Genomic DNA, 20,226 nt, shown 5'->3' with positions numbered 1-20,226 from the left:
GTGACAAGTTACAGTGGTGGTGTCCTCTGCTGCCATATATCCAGTGTTACTGCCATATAATTCCTGTGATACTGGCGTATAATTCCCGTGATATTGCCGTATAATTCCCGTGATACTGGCGTATAATTCTTGTGACATTGCCATATAATTCTCAGAATACTGGCGTATAATTCCTGTGATACTGGCGTATAATTCCTGTGATATTGCCGTATAATTCCTGTGATATTGCCATATAATTCTCGGAATACTGGCGTATAATTCCCTGATACTGGCGTATAATTCCTGTGATATTGCCATATAATTGCCGTGATACTGCCGTATAATTCCATATAAGTCCATATAATTCCGTATAAATCCAGTCCAGTGGAGCTGCCATATAAATTCAGTGGTGCTGTCCTGTGCTGTATATTATTTACTCCAAATACAGGGGTTATTAATATTTAATCCAAATAATTTTTACAGGGTTTGCCCTGTGAGGTGTAGGGGTACGCTCTCTTGTGCCGCATATTGTGTTATATAACTCCAGAAAATAATGGAGAACAAACATTTGGAGGATAAAATAGGGAAAGATCAAGAACCACTTCCTCCTAGTGCTGAAGCTGCTGCCACTACCCATGACATAGACGATGAAATGCCATCCACGTTGTCTGCCAAGGCCGATGCCCATTGTGATAGTAGAGGACATGTAAAATCCAAAAAGCCAAAGTTCAGTAAAAAGACCCCAAAAAAAGAAGTTTAAATGGTCTGAGGAGAAACGTAAACTTGCCAATATGCCATTTACGACACAGAGTGGCAAGGAACGGCTGAGGCCCTGGCCTATGTTCATGACTAGTGGTTCTGCTTCACATGATGATGGAAGACCTCATAACTGAGGCCTTGACACTTATGTTGGTGTTAGACGTGCGTCCGGTATCTGCCATTAGTGCAGTGTGATTTAGACAATTGATAGAGATATTGTGTCCCCGGTACCAAATCCCATCTAGATTCCACTTCACTAGGCAGGTGATACCGAGATTTTGCCATTTAATTCTAGTGATTTGGACGTATAATTATTAATTACAGTGATTTTGTCAATTAATTCCAGTGATTTGGACGTATAATTACAGTGATTTTGCCAATTAATTCCAGTGATTCGGACGTATAATTATTAATTCCAGTGATTTGGACGTATAATTACAGTGATTTTGCAGTATAATTACAGTGATTTGGATGTATAATTATTAATTCCAGTGATTTTGCCAATTAATTCCAGTGATTTGGACATATAATTACAGTGATTTTGCAGTATAATTACAGTGATTTGGATGTATAGTTATTAATTACAGTGATTTTGCCAATTAATTCCAGTGATTTGGATGTATAATTCCAGTGATTTGGATGTATAATTTCAGTTGGAATTGTTTGTGTTGCTTGGCTTAGTCATACATCTACCTCAGTGCACCTCTTCGACATCTTTTCATGAGGTGCTGTTTGAGGCCTAGTTTTTGAAAAGTGCCATCCTGCCTGACACTGCTGTTTGAGTCCAGGGATACTGCTGTATTAGTCCTGGGGTACTGCCATATAAGTCCACCAATTGCAGAATTTAAAAAAAAAATGACAGGGGCGTGCTGGAGATGCTGTCAGTGGACCGAACAATTGCGGCCCACTCTCGACATTCAGCCACTGCGTGACACTACTAGATGGGCCAGGTGGTTGTGTCGCTTAGCTTAGTCATACAACAACCTCGGTGCACCTTTATTTCTTCTTTGCATCATGTGCTGTTTGGGGCCTTTTTTTGATATCTGCCCTCCTGTCTGACACTGTAGTGCCACTCCTAGATGCAGAGGCAAACGCAGGATCTAGTCGGCGGGGTTTCCGTGTGTGAGTGTGTACGTGTGTATATATATATATATATATATATATATATTTATACACACACACGTTTGTGTATGTTTATATATATATATATATATATACACACACACACATGTTTGTGTGTGTATATATATATATATATACCACAAACATTCATCCATACAGACACACATATATACATGCAAACATACACACACAGCCAGGGCCGTTTCTAGCCAATTTGGCTCCCAGTGCGAGATTTAAAATGCGCCCCCCACCCTCATAGATATAAAGAGTGAAAGCATGGGCGCGCCGAAGGCGCGTGTGCTCCAGGCAAGGGGGCGTGGCCTCGTGAAAATGGGCGTGCCTTTGTTAAGATGGGCGTGACCTCATCTGATCTCATCATCACGGCCACCAAAGGACAAAAAAAAGAAAAAGTCCTCATTTTACACATTACAGCAGGCACGCGACCCCATTTTACACAGCATGGCAGGCAAGTGTCCCCATTTTACACATTGCGGCAGGCAAGTGTCCCCATTTTACACAGTACGACAGGCACGTGCCCCCATTTTACACATTGCGGCAGGAAAGTGTCCCCATTTTACACATTGCGGCAGGCATGTGCCCCCATTTTACACATTGTGGCAGGAAAGTGTCCCCATTTTACACATTGCGGCAGGCACGTGCCCCCATTTTACACATTGTGGCAGGAAAGTGTCCCCATTTTACACATTGCGGCAGGCACGTGCCCCCATTTTACACAGTACGGCAGGAAAGTGTCCCCATTTTACACATTGCGGCAGGCACGTGCCCCCATTTTACACATTGCGGCAGGAAAGTGTCCCCATTTTACACATTGCGGCAGGCATGTGCCCCCATTTTACACATTACGGCAGACTGCGTCCCCATTTTACACATTCCGGCAGGCAAGTGTCCCCATTTTACACATTCCAGCAGGCAAGTGTCCCCATTTTTCACATTCCGGCAGGCAAGTGTCCCCATTTTACACATTCCGGCAGACAGGTGTCCCTATTTTACACATTAAGGCAGGCAAGAGTACCCATTTAACACATTCCGGCAGACTGCGTCCCCATTTTACACATTCCGGCAGACAGGTGTCCCCATTTTACACAGTACGGCAGGTGGTGGTGGGGAGGGAGGGAGAGAGAGAGAGAGAGGGAGAGGGGCTGACTTACATTTCAAGTGGTTCTTCCCGCTCTTCAGCCGCCTCTCCCTCGTCTGCGCGGCACCGCCGCCGGCCGGCTTGGCTCCCCCTTCCCGTTTCTTGCACGGCTCGCCCGCTGCAAGAAACGGCACTGTACACAGGCACACACATACATATATACATTCACACAAACTGCTGTATACACTACATATTTTAATATAAAGTACTGTACCATTCATCAGGGTTGTGTCTCATCAGGGGCTGGGAGGCGGGAGCAGATGGCGACACTGTGTGGACGGAGGGAGCTGCTATGGCTGAGCATGCACAGCCAGCAGCTCCCCTGGGACACTCTCTATACAGAGAGCTATATAGCTCTCTGCTGCAGCAGCTCCGTTATCGCGGTCGCGTACGCGATCGCGGCTTTTACTGAGACGGAGACACTGCTGTCTCCGTCTCAAAAATAAAAATGTTAGCTCATCAGGGGGATTTCCAGGTACTCGGAAACCCCCCTTGCGTGCGCCACTGAGATGGGCCAATTGTTTGTGTTGCTTGGCTTAGTCATACAGCTACCTCATTGCACCTCTTCTACATCTTTGCATGAGGTGCTGTTTGGTGCCTAGTTTTTGAAAAGTGCCATCCTGTGTGACACTGCAGTGCCACTCCTAGATGGGCCAGGTGTTTGTGCCACACACTTGTGACGCTTAGCTTGGTCATACAGCCACCTCGGTGCAACTTTTAGGCCTAAAAACAATATTGTGAGGTGTGAGGTGTTCAGAATAGACTAGAAATGAGTGGAAATGAATGTTATTGAGGTTAATAATACCATAGGAGCAAAATTACCCCCAAATTATGTGATTTTAGCTGTTTTTATGTTTTTTTCAAAAATCATCCAGATCCAAAACCAAAACACGAAAGGGTGGTTTTGGCAAAACCAAGCCAAAACCAAAACACGAAAGTGAAATTAGAACCAAAACACAAAACACGAAAAGTGCTAGCCGCACAGCTCTACTTATTTACAACATATTCAAATAATGAAAAAATACAGTATAACATAAATACAGAAAAAATACAGTATAACATAAACTACGTTCCAGGAGTGTACTCAATTTGAGCACAGAGGACATATTAATTACAGAGATTAATCATATCTACAATAAGACATTTTAGCAACATTCACCATTATTTTACTGAGGGGTCCATTTACTAAGCATTGGATGGAGATAAAGTAGCTGAAGATAAAGTACCAACCAATCAGCTGCTAACTGCCATGTCACAGGCTGGGTTTGAAAAATGATAGTTAGGAGCTGATTGGCTGGTACTTTATCTCCAGTGACTTTATCTCCATCCAAGGCTTAGTAAATAGACCCCTTTGTGTGTAAACTGCTCAGTCTGTCCACTGTTTATTCCAAACCCCTTTTTTAATGCCACCATTGCTTACTGTTAAGTAAATTATCTGCACAAAAGTTCTTTCTGTATCATTATATATTAATTCCATTATATATCTTGCTCTTTATAATACCAGCTTTAGCTTGTGTTTCAAGTACAGTAGGTATTATGTGTAATCCTATAGTTCCCTATTAAGGGTTAGTCAATGTACTAAGGACAAGAAAGAAAGACCCTTTGTTGGCGCACTCGTTAAAACACATATATAAGTTAAAACCTAACTTTTAATTAAATCCATGTAAAATTATTTTTATAGACAGAAATTATTAATGAGCCCTTTGTCCATTATACCATGCAAATTTACATACTCATATCATTAGCATATATATGGTAAACAGACAATCTGAAAACATAAAACTAATTGAGGCATAATTGTCTTATATGCAGCAGGATGCCAATAGACCCTATATTAGGGAATTGGACAGTGACGCCCTCTAGGATATGTTATAAATCCTACAGCTCAGTACATAAACTATATTGGAAAGTAATTTCTAGTTCACAATTCTGACCAACAAAATCAAAAGGTGATGGATGTGAAAAGGAAAACAGGGTAAGGATGAAATCTAGAAAATGTATGAATCTGCTGTCAATGTTAGGCTGGATTTAGATTTTTCTTACTCTACTACACCAGATATTCCCTGAGGGTCACCCTCCAGATACTGGTCTGGCCCAACACTTTATCGCTTCCAAGATCGGACGAGATTGGGCATTTTAAGTGTGGTTTGGTAGTAGAAGAAAACTCCCGTATCTTACCCAGAATCGTTGAGAGTTCATGAATGAGAAAGAAAGGGGGAGAGTTGTGGATTCAAGGTGTAGTAAAAAAGTGGATCTGTTGTTGGCGTTAGACTGTGAGCTGTCTGTCGGTTATCAACCATACAGGACCTCACTGAATTGCCAATGAGAGTCCTGAATGTGGACAAGTATGGAGAATTAGGAAAATTATAGATATATTGGAGAAGGTGTTGTTCCTCTTGTTGAGAAAGGACTATAAAAATATATACATGTGAAGAATAGAGTCTGAACCGATGTGAACAGGTAACTGTCAGAATAATTAATGATAAATGCTTAATAGTCTTATTCAGACATAATAATATTCATCCATAAATATCTTTTTAGCTGTGCAATAATTTTTGTCAACTGGAGATGAATATTATTATGTCTGAATAAGACTATTAAGCATTTCTCACTAATTATTCTGACAGTCACCTGTTCACGTCGGTTCAGACTCTATTCTTCACATGTATATATTTTTATAGTCCTTTCTCAACAAGAGGAACAACACCTTCTCCAATATATCTATAATTTTCCTAATTTTCCATACTTGTCTACATTCAGGACTCTCATTGGCAATTCAGTGAGGTCCTGTATGGTTGATAACCGACAGACAGCTCACAGTCTAACGCCAACAACAGATCCACTTTTTTACTACACTTTGAATCCACAACTCTCCCCCTTTCTTTCTCATTCATGAACTCTCAACGATTCTGGGTAAGATACGGGAGTTTTTTTCTACTACCAAACCATACTTAAAATGCCCAATCTCGTCCGATCTTGGAAGCGATAAAGTGTTGGGCCGGACCAGTATCTGGAGGGTGACCCTCAGGGAATATCTGGTGTAGTAGAGTAAGAAAAATCTAAATCCAGCCTAACATTGACAGCAGATTCATACATTTCCTAGATTTCATCCTTACCCTGTTTTCCTTTTCACATCCATCACCTTTTGATTTTGTTGGTCAGAATTGTGAACTAGAAATTACTTTCCAATATGGTTTATGTACTGAGCTGTAGGATTTATAACATATCCTAGAGGGCGTCACTGTCCAATTCCCTAATATAGGGTCTACTGGCATCCTGCTGCATATTAGCCAATTATGCCTCAATTAGTTTTATGTTTTCAGATTGTATGTTTACCATATATATGCTAATGATATGAGTATGTAATTTTGCATGGTATAATGGACAAAGGGCTCATTAATAATTTCTGTCTATAAAAATTATTTTACATGGATTTAATTAAAAGTTAGGTTTTAATTTATATATGTTTTTTAACGAGTGCGCCAACGAGTGCGTCAACAAAGGGTCTTTCTTTATTGTCCTTAGTACATTGACTAACCAGTAGTACTCTACTGTACCCTGGTGCACCACCAACTGATTACAACTAAAAATACCAGCATTAAAAAGTAGAGATGAGCGCCTGAAATTTTTCGGGTTTTGTGTTTTGGTTTTGGGTTCGGTTCCGCGGCCATGTTTTGGGTTCGACCGCGTTTTGGCAAAACCTCACCGAATTTTTTTTGTCGGATTCGGGTGTGTTTTGGATTCGGGTGTTTTTTTTCAAAAAACCCTAAAAAACAGCTTAAATCATAGAATTTGGGGGTCATTTTGATCCCAAAGTATTATTAACCTCAAAAACCATAATGTCCACTCATTTTCAGTCTATTCTGAATACCTCACACCTCACAATATTATTTTTAGTCCTAAAATTTGCACCTAGGTCGCTGGATGACTAAGCTAAGCGACCCTAGTGGCCGACACAAACACCGTGCCCATCTAGGAGTGGCACTGCAGTGTCACGCAGGATGGCCCTTCCAAAAAACCCTCCCCAAACAGCACATGACGCAAAGAAAAAAAGAGGCGCAATGAGGTAGCTGTGTGAGTAAGATAAGCGACCCTAGTGGCCGACACAAACACCGTGCCCATCTAGGAGTGTCACTGCAGTGTCACGCAGGATGGCCCTTCCAAAAAACCCTCCCCAAACAGCACATGACGCAAAGAAAAAAAGAGGCGCAATGAGGTAGCTGTGTGAGTAAGATAAGTGACCCTAGTGGCCGACACAAACACCGGGCCCATCTAGGAGTGGCACTGCAGTGTCACGCAGGATGTCCCTTCCAAAAAACCCTCCCCAAACAGCACATGACGCAAAGAAAAAAAGAGGCGCAATGAGGTAGCTGACTGTGTGAGTAAGATAAGCGACCCTAGTGGCCGACACAAACACCGGGCCCATCTAGGAGTGGCACTGCAGTGTCACGCAGGATGTCCCTTCCAAAAAACCCTCCCCAAACAGCACATGACGCAAAGAAAAAAAGAGGCGCAATGAGGTAGCTGACTGTGTGAGTAAGATAAGCGACCCTAGTGGCCGACACAAACACCGGGCCCATCTAGGAGTGGCACTGCAGTGTCACGCAGGATGTCCCTTCCAAAAAACCCTCCCCAAACAGCACATGACGCAAAGAAAAAAAGAGGCGCAATGAGGTAGCTGACTGTGTGAGTAAGATAAGCGACCCTAGTGGCCGACACAAACACCGGGCCCATCTAGGAGTGGCACTGCAGTGTCACGCAGGATGTCCCTTCCAAAAAACCCTCCCCAAACAGCACATGACGCAAAGAAAAAAAGAGGCGCAATGAGGTAGCTGACTGTGTGAGTAAGATAAGCGACCCTAGTGGCCGACACAAACACCGGGCCCATCTAGGAGTGGCACTGCAGTGTCACGCAGGATGTCCCTTCCAAAAAACCCTCCCCAAACAGCACATGACGCAAAGAAAAAAAGAGGCGCAATGAGGTAGCTGACTGTGTGAGTAAGATAAGCGACCCTAGTGGCCGACACAAACACCGGGCCCATCTAGGAGTGGCACTGCAGTGTCACGCAGGATGGCCCTTCCAAAAAACCCTCCCCAAACAGCACATGACGCAAAGAAAAAGAAAAGAAAAAAGAGGTGCAAGATGGAATTGTCCTTGGGCCCTCCCACCCACCCTTATGTTGTATAAACAGGACATGCACACTTTAACCAACCCATCATTTCAGTGACAGGATCTGCCACACGACTGTGACTGATATGACGGGTTGGTTTGGACCCCCCCAAAAGAAGAAGCAATTAATCTCTCCTTGCACAAACTGGCTCTACAGAGGCAAGATGTCCACCTCATCATCATCCTCCGATATATCACCGTGTACATCCCCCTCCTCACAGATTATCAATTCGTCCCCACTGGAATCCACCATCTCAGCACCCTGTGTACTTTGTGGAGGCAATTGCTGCTGGTGAATGTCTCCACGGAGGAATTGATTATAATTCATTTTAATGAACATCATCTTCTCCACATTTTCTGGATGTAACCTCGTACGCCGATTGCTGACAAGGTGAGCGGCGGCACTAAACACTCTTTCGGAGTACACACTTGTGGGAGGGCAACTTAGGTAGAATAAAGCCAGTTTGTGCAAGGGCCTCCAAATTTCCTCTTTTTCCTGCCAGTATAAGTACGGACTGTGTGACGTGCCTACTTGGATGCGGTCACTCATATAATCCTCCACCATTCTTTCAATGGTGAGAGAATCATATGCAGTGACAGTAGACGACATGTCCGTAATCGTTGTCAGGTCCTTCAGTCCGGACCAGATGTCAGCATCAGCAGTCGCTCCAGACTGCCCTGCATCACCGCCAGCGGGTGGGCTCGGAATTCTGAGCCTTTTCCTCGCACCCCCAGTTGCGGGAGAATGTGAAGGAGGAGATGTTGTTGACAGGTCGCGTTCCGCTTGACTTGACAATTTTCTCACCAGCAGGTCTTTCAACCCCAGCAGACTTGTGTCTGCCGGAAAGAGAGATCCAAGGTAGGCTTTAAATCTAGGATCGAGCACGGTGGCCAAAATGTAGTGCTCTGATTTCAACAGATTGACCACCCGTGAATCCTTGTTAAGCGAATTAAGGGCTCCATCCACAAGTCCCACATGCCTAGCGGAATCGCTCCGTGTTAGCTCCTCCTTCAATGACTCCAGCTTCTTCTGCAAAAGCCTGATGAGGGGAATGACCTGACTCAGGCTGGCAGTGTCTGAACTGACTTCACGTGTGGCAAGTTCAAAGGGCATCAGAACCTTGCACAACGTTGAAATCATTCTCCACTGCGCTTGAGACAGGTGCATTCCACCTCCTATATCGTGCTCAATTGTATAGGCTTGAATGGCCTTTTGCTGCTCCTCCAACCTCTGAAGCATATAGAGGGTTGAATTCCACCTCGTTACCACTTCTTGCTTCAGATGATGGCAGGGCAGGTTCAGTAGTTTTTGGTGGTGCTCCAGTTTTCTATACGTGGTGCCTGTACGCCGAAAGTGTCCCGCAATTCTTCTGGCCACCGACAGCATCTCTTGCACGCCCCTGTCGTTTTTTAAAAAATTCTGCACCACCAAATTCAAGGTATGTGCAAAACATGGGACGTGCTGGAATTTGCCCAGATTTAATGCACACACAATATTGCTGGCGTTGTCCGATGCCACAAATCCACAGGAGAGTCCAATTGGGGTAAGCCATTCCGCGATGATCTTCCTCAGTTGTCGTAAGAGGTTTTCAGCTGTGTGCGTATTCTGGAAACCGGTGATACAAAGCGTAGCCTGCCTAGGAAAGAGTTGGCGTTTGCGAGATGCTGCTACTGGTGCCGCCGCTGCTGTTCTTGCGGCGGGAGTCCATACATCTACCCAGTGGGCTGTCACAGTCATATAGTCCTGACCCTGCCCTGCTCCACTTGTCCACATGTCCGTGGTTAAGTGGACATTGGGTACAGCTGCATTTTTTAGGACACTGGTGACTCTTTTTCTGAGGTCTATGTACATTTTCGGTATCGCCTGCCTAGAGAAATGGAACCTAGATGGTATTTGGTACCGGGGACACAGTACCTCCAACAAGTCTCTAGTTGGCTCTGCAGTAATGATGGATACCGGAACCACGTTTCTCACCACCCAGGATGTCAAGGCCTCAGTTATCCACTTTGCAGTAGGATGACTGCTGTGATATTTCATCTTCCTCGCAAAGGACTGTTGGACAGTCAATTGCTTGGTGGAAGTAGTACAAGTGGTCTTACGACTTCCCCTCTGGGATGACCATCGACTCCCAGCAGCAACAACAGCAGCGCCAGCAGCAGTAGGCGTTACACGCAAGGATGCATCGGAGGAATCCCAGGCAGGAGAGGAATCATCAGAATTGCCAGTGACATGGCCTGCAGGACTATTGGCATTCCTGGGGAAGGAGGAAATTGACACTGAGGGAGTTGGTGGGGTGGTTTGCGTGAGCTTGGTTACAAGAGGAAGGGATTTACTGGTCAGTGGACTGCTTCCGCTGTCGGCCCAAGTTTTTGAACTTGTCACTGACTTATTATGAATGCGCTGCAGGTGACGTATAAGGGAGGATGTTCCGAGGTGGTTAACGTCCTTACCCCTACTTATTACAGCTTGACAAAGGGAACACACGGCTTGACACCTGTTGTCCGCATTTCTGGTGAAATACTTCCACACCGAAGAGCTGATTTTTTTGGTATTTTCATCAGGCATGTCAACGGCCATATTCCTCCCACGGACAACAGGTGTCTCCCCGGGTGCCTGACTTAAACAAACCACCTCACCATCAGAATCCTCCTGGTCAATTTCCTCCCCAGCGCCAGCAACACCCATATCCTCCTCATCCTGGTGTACTTCAACACTGACATCTTCAATCTGACTATCAGGAACTGGACTGCGGGTGCTCCTTCCATCACTTGCAGGGGGCGTGCAAATGGTGGAAGGCGCATGCTCTTCACGTCCAGTGTTGGGAAGGTCAGGCATCGCAACCGACACAATTGGAGTCGGACTCTCCTTGTGGATTTGGGATTTCGAAGAACGCACAGTTCTTTGCGGTGCTACTGCTTTTGCCAGCTTGAGTCTTTTCATTTTTCTAGCGAGAGGCTGAGTGCTTCCATCCTCATGTGAAGCTGAACCACTAGCCATGAACATAGGCCAGGGCCTCAGCCGTTCCTTGCCACTCCGTGTGGTAAATGGCATATTGGCAAGTTTACGCTTCTCCTCCGACAATTTTATTTTAGGTTTTGGAGTCCTTTTTTTACTGATATTTGGTGTTTTGGATTTGACATGCTCTGTACTATGACATTGGGCATCGGCCTTGGCAGACGACGTTGCTGGCATTTCATCGTCTCGGCCATGACTAGTGGCAGCAGCTTCAGCACGAGGTGGAAGTGGATCTTGATCTTTCCCTAATTTTGGAACCTCAACATTTTTGTTCTCCATATTTTAATAGGCACAACTAAAAGGCACCTCAGGTAAACAATGGAGATGGATGGATACTAGTATACAATTATGGATGGACTGCCGAGTGCCGACACAGAGGTAGCTACAGCCGTGGACTACTGTACTGTGTCTGCTGCTAATATAGACTGGTTAATAAAGAGATGTAGTATGTATGTATAAAGAAGAAAGAAAAAAAAACCACGGGTAGGTGGTATACAATTATGGATGGACTGCCGAGTGCCGACACAGAGGTAGCTACAGCCGTGGACTACTGTACTGTGTCTGCTGCTAATATAGACTGGTTGATAAAGAGATGTAGTATGTATGTATAAAGAAGAAAGAAAAAAAAACCACGGGTAGGTGGTATACAATTATGGATGGACTGCCGAGTGCCGACACAGAGGTAGCTACAGCCGTGGACTACTGTACTGTGTCTGCTGCTAATATAGACTGGTTGATAAAGAGATGTAGTATGTATGTATAAAGAATAAAGAAAAAAAAACCACGGGTAGGTGGTATACAATTATGGATGGACTGCCGAGTGCCGACACAGAGGTAGCTACAGCCGTGGACTACTGTACTGTGTCTGCTGCTAATATAGACTGGTTGATAAAGAGATGTAGTATGTATGTATAAAGAAGAAAGAAAAAAAAACCACGGGTAGGTGGTATACAATTATGGACGGACTGCCGAGTGCCGACACAGAGGTAGCTACAGCCGTGGACTACTGTACTGTGTCTGCTGCTAATATAGACTGGTTGATAAAGAGATGTAGTATGTATGTATGTATAAAGAAGAAAGAAAAAAAAACCACGGGTAGGTGGTATACAATTATGGATGGACTGCCGAGTGCCGACACAGAGGTAGCTACAGCCGTGGACTACTGTACTGTGTCTGCTGCTAATATAGACTGGTTGATAAAGAGATGTAGTATGTATGTATAAAGAAGAAAGAAAAAAAAACCACGGGTAGGTGGTATACAATTATGGACGGACTGCCGAGTGCCGACACAGAGGTAGCTACAGCCATGGACTACTGTACTGTACTGTGTCTGCTGCTAATATAGACTGGTTGATAATGAGATGTAGTATGTATGTATAAAGAAGAAAGAAAAAAAAACCACGGGTAGGTGGTATACAATTATGGATGGACTGCCGAGTGCCGACACAGAGGTAGCTACAGCCGTGGACTACTGTACTGTGTCTGCTGCTAATATAGACTGGTTGATAAAGAGATGTAGTATGTATGTATAAAGAAGAAAGAAAAAAAAACCACGAGTAGGTGGTATACAATTATGGACGGACTGCCGAGTGCCGACACAGAGGTAGCTACAGCCGTGGACTACTGTACTGTGTCTGCTGCTAATATAGACTGGTTGATAATGAGATGTAGTATGTATGTATAAAGAAGAAAGAAAAAAAAAACACGGGTAGGTGGTATACAATTATGGATGGACTGCCGAGTGCCGACACAGAGGTAGCTACAGCCGTGAACTACCGTACTGTGTCTGCTGCGACTGGATGATAAATAATGATATAAAAAATATATATATATCACTACTGCAGCCGGACACGTATATATTATATAATGACGGACCTGCTGGACACTGTCTGTCAGCAGAATGAGTTTTTTATAGAATAAAAAAAAAAACACCACACAAGTCACACGACGAGTGTTTAACTTTTTCAGGCAATCACAATATAGTATACTACTAACTATACTGGTGGTCAGTGTGGTCAGGTCACTGGTCAGTCACACTGGCAGTGGCACTCCTGCAGCAAAAGTGTGCACTGTTTAATTTTAATAATATGTACTCCTGGCTCCTGCTATAACCTATAACTGGCACTGCTCCCCAGTCTCCCCCACAATTATAAGCTGTGTGAGCACAGTCAGATATATACATAGATGATGCAGCACACTGGGCTGAGCAGTGCACACAGATATGGTATGTGACTGAGTCACTGTGTATCGTTTTTTTCAGGCAGAGAACGGATTATATTAAATAAAACTGCACTGTCTGGTGGTCACTGTGGTCAGTCACTACTAAACTCTGCACTCTCTACAGTACTCCTAAGCTCCAGTAAATCAAGTGTCTCTGTTTAAAATCAATCTCACTCTCTCTCTTCTAATCTAAATGGAGAGGACGCCAGCCACGTCCTCTCCCTATGAATCTCAATGCACGTGTGAAAATGGCGGCGACGCGCGGCTCCTTATATAGAATCCGAGTCTCGCGATAGAATCCGAGCCACGCGAGAATCCGACAGCGTCATGATGACGTTCGGGGCACGCTCGGGTTAACCGAGCAAGGCGGGAAGATCCGAGTCGCTCGGACCCGTGAAAAAAAACATGAAGTTCGGGCGGGTTCGGATTCCGAGGAACCGAACCCGCTCATCTCTATTAAAAAGTCTAGAGTTGGTTTCATCAATATAATATTATTATTTTTTGTTTTGATTGTTTGATGGTACGGAAACATAACTGTACCACAATAAGTTCCCTATTAAGGTCTGATTTAAAGTTACACTTTTTCTCTGCAATGATGGAACAATATACTAAAACATTCTCATTGTCCAGCTACTTAATATGATATTTCAGCCCTCTCCCCTTATAAAACACTTCTCATTCCTTTTCACATTGGAAGTCTCAGGAGCTGTGCATTTTATATAAGCAAATGTCTGTAAAGCCTACTGTAAACTATACTCTGTCTTTTCTCTATCTCACTTACCTGTCAGCAGTAATATTTCTTACACTCTTGATCCTGACCTTTGTGTCCTCTTGTGCACTTACTATCAGCTTATTTTCAGTTTCACCTCTTACATTCTGATCTTTCTAGACTGATGCTCTGTAAAAAGATTGATAGTTTACCATGCTGTCAAATGTAGACTTTAAAACAAAAGTCAACCCAACAGGTATAAATGTTCACATATGGTATGATGCTTGGAAATAAATTCCATAGCAGAAGCTTAACCTGACTTTCCACTGAAGCTTTGTTTAAATGTAAAGTGGATTAGGATATGTGCTCTCCGAGCCCCATCCATCACAAGCAGAAAATGCATCTAGCACAACTTAAATTCATTGATGAAATCCATGCTCAAACAGTTAAAAATAGCTTGAATTGCAAAGGATAATGCTGGTCATATAAGATTTAGTGAGCTCTATGAAGGTTTAAACTTCCAAGCACCGTTATTCATCTGCTGGAATTCGGAAAATATAGCAGATTAGAGTTAACCATCATCATTTGCATCCAGACAATTTTAGTTAAACTAGTGTTTGCCCGTGGCTTCGCTCGCGTGGATGTCTGTTATTGCTTAGTGGAACTAATTTTACAAAGACAGTAGTGCCATCTAATATTGTGATGTATATTTTAGATTGTACACATTGAGCACAAAATGTCTTTGTAAACAATGGGGCTGATTCAGGTTGGAAAAAATTACAAAAAGGATGCAGGCGCATCCGCACCTGCATTTTCTGCAAGTGCCCAGCTGAAAATATCAATCAGGCAGAGGCGTTTGCGGGGCGGGGGAGGCAACGCTTCGCTTCCTAAGGGGAGATGGAGCGTGGCGTGGGTGTGATCACGGCAGCTGTGTAAAGTTACATACAGCCGTCGCAATCAGAAAGATGGCAATGGGCCTCCTGTGAGCGTAGCCAAGCTCCGCCGGCAGGAGGCAACCCTAATTTCTGCGATCAAGCAGAAATTGCAGTGTAAACGCAATTTCTGCGTGGTCGGGGGGGCGGTCAGCCTTGCCCTGCGATGGGCGGCCCCCAGCATGCGATCACAAGAAATGCAAATTCTGCTACTTAGTAGAATTTGCAATCCTTACTGAATTAGGCCCAGTATTTGCAGTTTTTCCTTCAGGGATTTATACAAAAAGATTCTTGGGTCTACTAACTCATGAGAAAGCCACATAAGGCTGCCCATGGGAGAAGAAACTGGTCCTGAGCTCTATGCCTGCAATCCTGAGCATTTGCCCCTGCAACTTGTTGATCCTCATAGCGAAACAGATGTTTACAGGAAACTTCAGGTACTTGAATCGAAAAGGAAAGTTGTTGGGGATAAGGGTTACACGTGGTATAACACACCTGCGCCATGTCCTGTTAGAATCTCTGTCTCAATTAGGTTTCCCTGCAGAACAGTCATTTTTAGTTGGGTCCATTGCATGACTTGGGCAAGTCCCACAGTAGCATGATCGGAACACCAACTTTCAGTGCGCCGAGTGTCAAGCACCTGGGTTTTCCTTTATTGCTCCTCTCCCCAATGTCACATTAAAATCATACATACCACAGTTTCTTTCTAGGTCACTAAGCTATACAATAGCGAAAATGCAATCCTAATTCTTCCAGTAGTTGTTGCATAATGCCAAAATGAACAAACAGAAAGGCAAACATTTTGAAAACTATTTTTTTCGTCTCCATTGTTCATAAATAGTCCCTAGAAGCATATTTCTCAATAAAAATTGTACAGACACAACTCTTACAGTTTTATTATATGTATATATAATGCATTTAGCAACTCATGCTTATTTTTGTATCTTTATACTCTTTTCTGTTATAAGTAGTGTGTTCTAAATTGTAGAAAACAAAATTGCTATTTTATTGTGTGATGGATTAACATCAATGTTGTGCTCATGTAAAGTTGGATGTGTCTTACTTTGCTTAAAATAGGCATTTTCTTACTATGCATGTGCACAAAAATATTGCTTCCATCCATACGCAGATTTGCACTTTGCGCTTACAAATGCCTTGCACTTAGAGAAGTAGAATGGGGGAGGGAGCAAATGTGCAAGTGCATATGTCTTGTGGGTGCTCGACCCTGGTGCAAAATCTGCACTGGTAAGTGTGATGATTGGCAGCTATAGAATTGTAGCAGAGTTGTAATGATCCTTGTGTCAGCCATTACTTCAAGCATGTGACTTCATGATGTCACAATGGCAGCTCTTTAGTAGGCTGCAGGGTGTATTTCTTGATATTACTGTTTCATTTGTTAAAGTACTTTATTAAGTACACAGTGGGTACTGAAACTTTAGCATTTACTACTGAAAGTGTCTAGTGATGTGCACCGGACATTTTTCGGGTTTTGTGTTTTGGTTTTGGATTCGGTTCCGCGGCCGTGTTTTGGATTCGGACGCGTTTTGGCAAAACCTCCCTGAAAATTTTTGTCGGATTCGGGTGTGTTTTGGATTCGGGTGTTTTTTTACAAAAACCCCTCAAAAACAGCTTAAATCATAGAATTTGGGGGTCATTTTGATCCCATAGTATTATTAACCTCAATAACCATAATTTCCACTCATTTTCAGTCTATTCTGAACACCTCACACATCACAATATTATTTTTAGTCCTAAAATTTGCACCGAGGTCGCTGGATGACTAAGCTAAGTGACCCAAGTGGCCGACACAAACACCTGGCCCATCTAGGAGTGGCACTGCAGTGTCAGACAGGATGGCACTTCAAAAAAATAGTCCCCAAACAGCACATGATGCAAAGAAAAAAAGAGGTGCACCAAGGTCACTGGATGGCTAAGCTAAGTGACCCAAGTGGCCCACACAAACACCTGGCCCATCTAGGAGTGGCACTGCAGTGTCAGGCAGGATGGCACTTCAAAAAAATAGTCCCCAAACAGCACATGATGCAAAGAAAAATGAAAAAAAAAAGAGGTGCAAGATGGAATTGTCCTTGGGCCCTCCCACCCACCCTTATCTTGTATAAACAGGACATGCACACTTTAACAAACCCATCATTTCAGCGACAGGGTCTGCCACACAGCTGTGACTGAAATGACTGGTTGGTTTGGGCCCCCACCAAAAAAGAAGCAATCAATCTCTCCTTGCACAAATTGGCTCTACAGATGCAAGATGTCCACCTCCTCCTCATTGTCCGATTCCTCACCCCTTTCACTGTGTACATCCCCCTCCTCACAGATTATTAATTCGTCCCCACTGGAATCCACCATCTCAGGTCCCTGTGTACTTTCTGGAGGCAATTGCTGGTGAATGTTTCCATGGAGGAATTGATTATAATTCATTTTGATGAACATCATCTTCTCCACATTTTCTGGAAGTAACCTCGTACGCCGATTGCTGACAAGGTGAGCGGCTGCACTAAACACTCTTTCGGAGTACACACTGGAGGGTGGGCAACTTATACCGCATTCAGACCGCAAATGCCGGATCCTACCCGGTAAGACAAACGTGTACTTACCGGGTGGGATCGGGCATTTGCGCTCCGCTGCTGGCTTTCCGACCCGGCAATATACCGGGTCGGTTGCCATAGCAGCGGAGGGAGCAGCAGCAGCAGGGGCGGGGGTGGAGGCGGTGCCGGGAGATGAGCTCATCTCCTGCGCCGCCTCTCCCTATGCTGTGAATGGGAACCGTGTCGCATCGACACGGCTCCCATTCACACCGCACCTGACCCGGTAATCAACCCGGGTAAAACCCTTCTTTTTTACCGGGTTGAATTACCGGGTCAGGCGACCCGCTAAATCGTCAAAGGACCTTTCACATCGCACACTGACCCGGTTCGACACGGCAATATGCCGTGTCGATACCGGGTTATTTGTGCGATGTGAAAGGGGTATTAGGTAAAATAAAGCCAGTTTCTGCAAGGGCCTCCAAATTGCCTCTTTTTCCTGCCAGTATACGTACGGACTGTCTGACGTGCCTACTTGGATGCGGTCACTCATATAATCCTCCACCATTCTTTCAATGGTGAGAGAATCATATGCAGTGACAGTAGACGACATGTCAGTAATCGTTGGCAGGTCCTTCAGTCCGGACCAGATGTCAGCACTCGCTCCAGACTGCCCTGCATCACCGCCAGCGGGTGGGCTCGGAATTCTTAGCCTTTTCCTCGGTCCCCCAGTTGCGGGAGAATGTGAAGGAGGAGCTGTTGATGGGTCACTTTCCGCTTGACTTGACAATTTTCTCACCAGCAGATCTTTAAACCTCTGCAGACTTGTGTCTGCCAGAAAGAGAGATCCAACATAGGTTTTAAATCTAGGATCGAGCACGGTGGTCAAAATGTAGTGCTCTGATTTCAACAGATTGATCACCCATGAATCCTGGTTAAGCGAATTAAGGGCTCCATCCACAAGTCCCACATGCCTAGCGGAATCGCTCTGTTTTAGCTCCTCCTTCAATGTCTCCAGCTTCTTCTGCAAAAGCCTGATGAGGGGAATGACCTGACTCAGGCTGGCAGTGTCTGAACTGACTTCACGTGTGGCAAGTTCAAAGGGTTGCAGAACCTTGCACAACGTTGAAATCATTCTCCACTGCGCTTGAGTCAGGTGCATTCCCCCTCCTTTGCCTATATCGTAGGCAGATGTATAGGCTTGAATGATCTTTTGCTGCTCCTCCATCTTCTGAAGCATATAGAGGGTTGAATTCCACCTCGTTACCACCTCTTGCTTCAGAGGATGGCAGGGCAGGTTCAGGACTGTTTGCTGGTGCTACAGTCTTTGGCACGCGGTGGCTGAATGCCGAAAGTGGCCCGCAATTCTTCAGGCCACCGGCAGCATCTCTTGCACACCCCTGTCGTTTTTTAAATAATTCTGCACCACCAAATTCAATGTATGTGCAAAACATGGGACGTGCTGGAATTTGCCCAGATGTAATGCACACACAATATTGCTGGCGTTGTCCGATGTCACAAATCCCCAGGAGAGTCCATTTGGGGTAAGCCATTCTGCGATGATGTTCCTCAGTTTCCGTAAGAGGTTGTCAGCTGTGTGCCTCTTCTGGAAAGCGGTGATACAAAGCATAGCCTGCCTATGAATGAGTTGGCGTTTGCAAGATGCTGCTACTGGTGCCGCCGCAGCTGTTCTTGCTGCGGGAGGCAATACATCTACCCAGTGGGCTGTCACAGTCATATAGTCCTGAGTCTGCCCTGCTCCACTTGTCCACATGTCCGTGGTTTAGTGGACATTGGGTACAACTGCATTTTTTAGGACACTGGTGACTCTTTTTCTGAGGTCTGTGTACATTTTCGGTATCGCCTGCCTAGAGAAATGGAACCTAGATGGTATTTGGTACCGGGGACACAGTACCTCAATCAAGTCTGTAGTTGCCTGTGAATTAAGGGTGGATAACGGAAACACGTTTCTCACCGCCCAGGCTGCCAAGGCCTGAGTTATCCGCTTTGCCGCAGGATGACTGCTGTGATATTTCATCTTCCTCGCAAAGGACTGTTGGACAGTCAATTGCTTACTGGAAGTAGTACAAGTGGTCTTCCGACTTCCCCTCTGGGATGACGATCGACTCCCAGCAGCAACAACAGCAGCGCCAGCAGCAGGAGGCGTTACACTCAAGGATGCATCGGAGGAATCCCAGGCAGGAGAGGACTCGTCAGACTTGACAGTGACATGGCCTGCAGGACTATTGGCTTTCCTGTGTAAGGAGGAAATTGACACTGAGGGAGTTGGTGGTGTGGTTTGCAGGAGCTTGGATACAAGAGGATGGGATTTAGTGGTCAGTGGACTGCTTCCGCTGTCATCCAAAGTTTTTGAACTTGTCACTGACTTATGATGAATGCGCTGCAGGTGACGTATAAGGGAGGATGTTCCAAGGTGGTTAACGTCCTTACCCCTAGTTATTACAGCTTGACAAAGGCAACACACGGCTTGACACCTGTTGTCCGCATTTGTGTTAAAATAATTCCACACCGAAGAGGTGATTTTTTTTGTAATTTGACCAGGCATGTCAATGGCCATATTCGTCCCACGGACAACAGGTGTCTCCCCGGGTGCCTGACTTAA

At 44.7% G+C, this 20,226-nt stretch overlaps 2 pseudogenes; one reads left to right on the top strand and one right to left on the bottom strand.

Moving 5' to 3' along the window:
* Positions 1–5,057: 5,057 nt before the first annotated feature.
* LOC134913880 (5S ribosomal RNA) lies at positions 5,058–5,175 on the bottom strand (annotated as a pseudogene).
* Positions 5,176–5,948: 773 nt separating this feature from the next.
* Positions 5,949–6,066, top strand: LOC134912227 (5S ribosomal RNA; annotated as a pseudogene).
* The last annotated feature ends 14,160 nt before the right edge of the window (positions 6,067–20,226 follow it).

The sequence above is a fragment of the Pseudophryne corroboree genome, chromosome 4, assembly GCF_028390025.1.
Source record: "Pseudophryne corroboree isolate aPseCor3 chromosome 4, aPseCor3.hap2, whole genome shotgun sequence".
Lineage (NCBI taxonomy): Eukaryota > Metazoa > Chordata > Amphibia > Anura > Myobatrachidae > Pseudophryne > Pseudophryne corroboree.
Note: the sequence above shows the minus strand (reverse complement) of the source record. Positions and strands in the feature narration are given on the sequence as shown.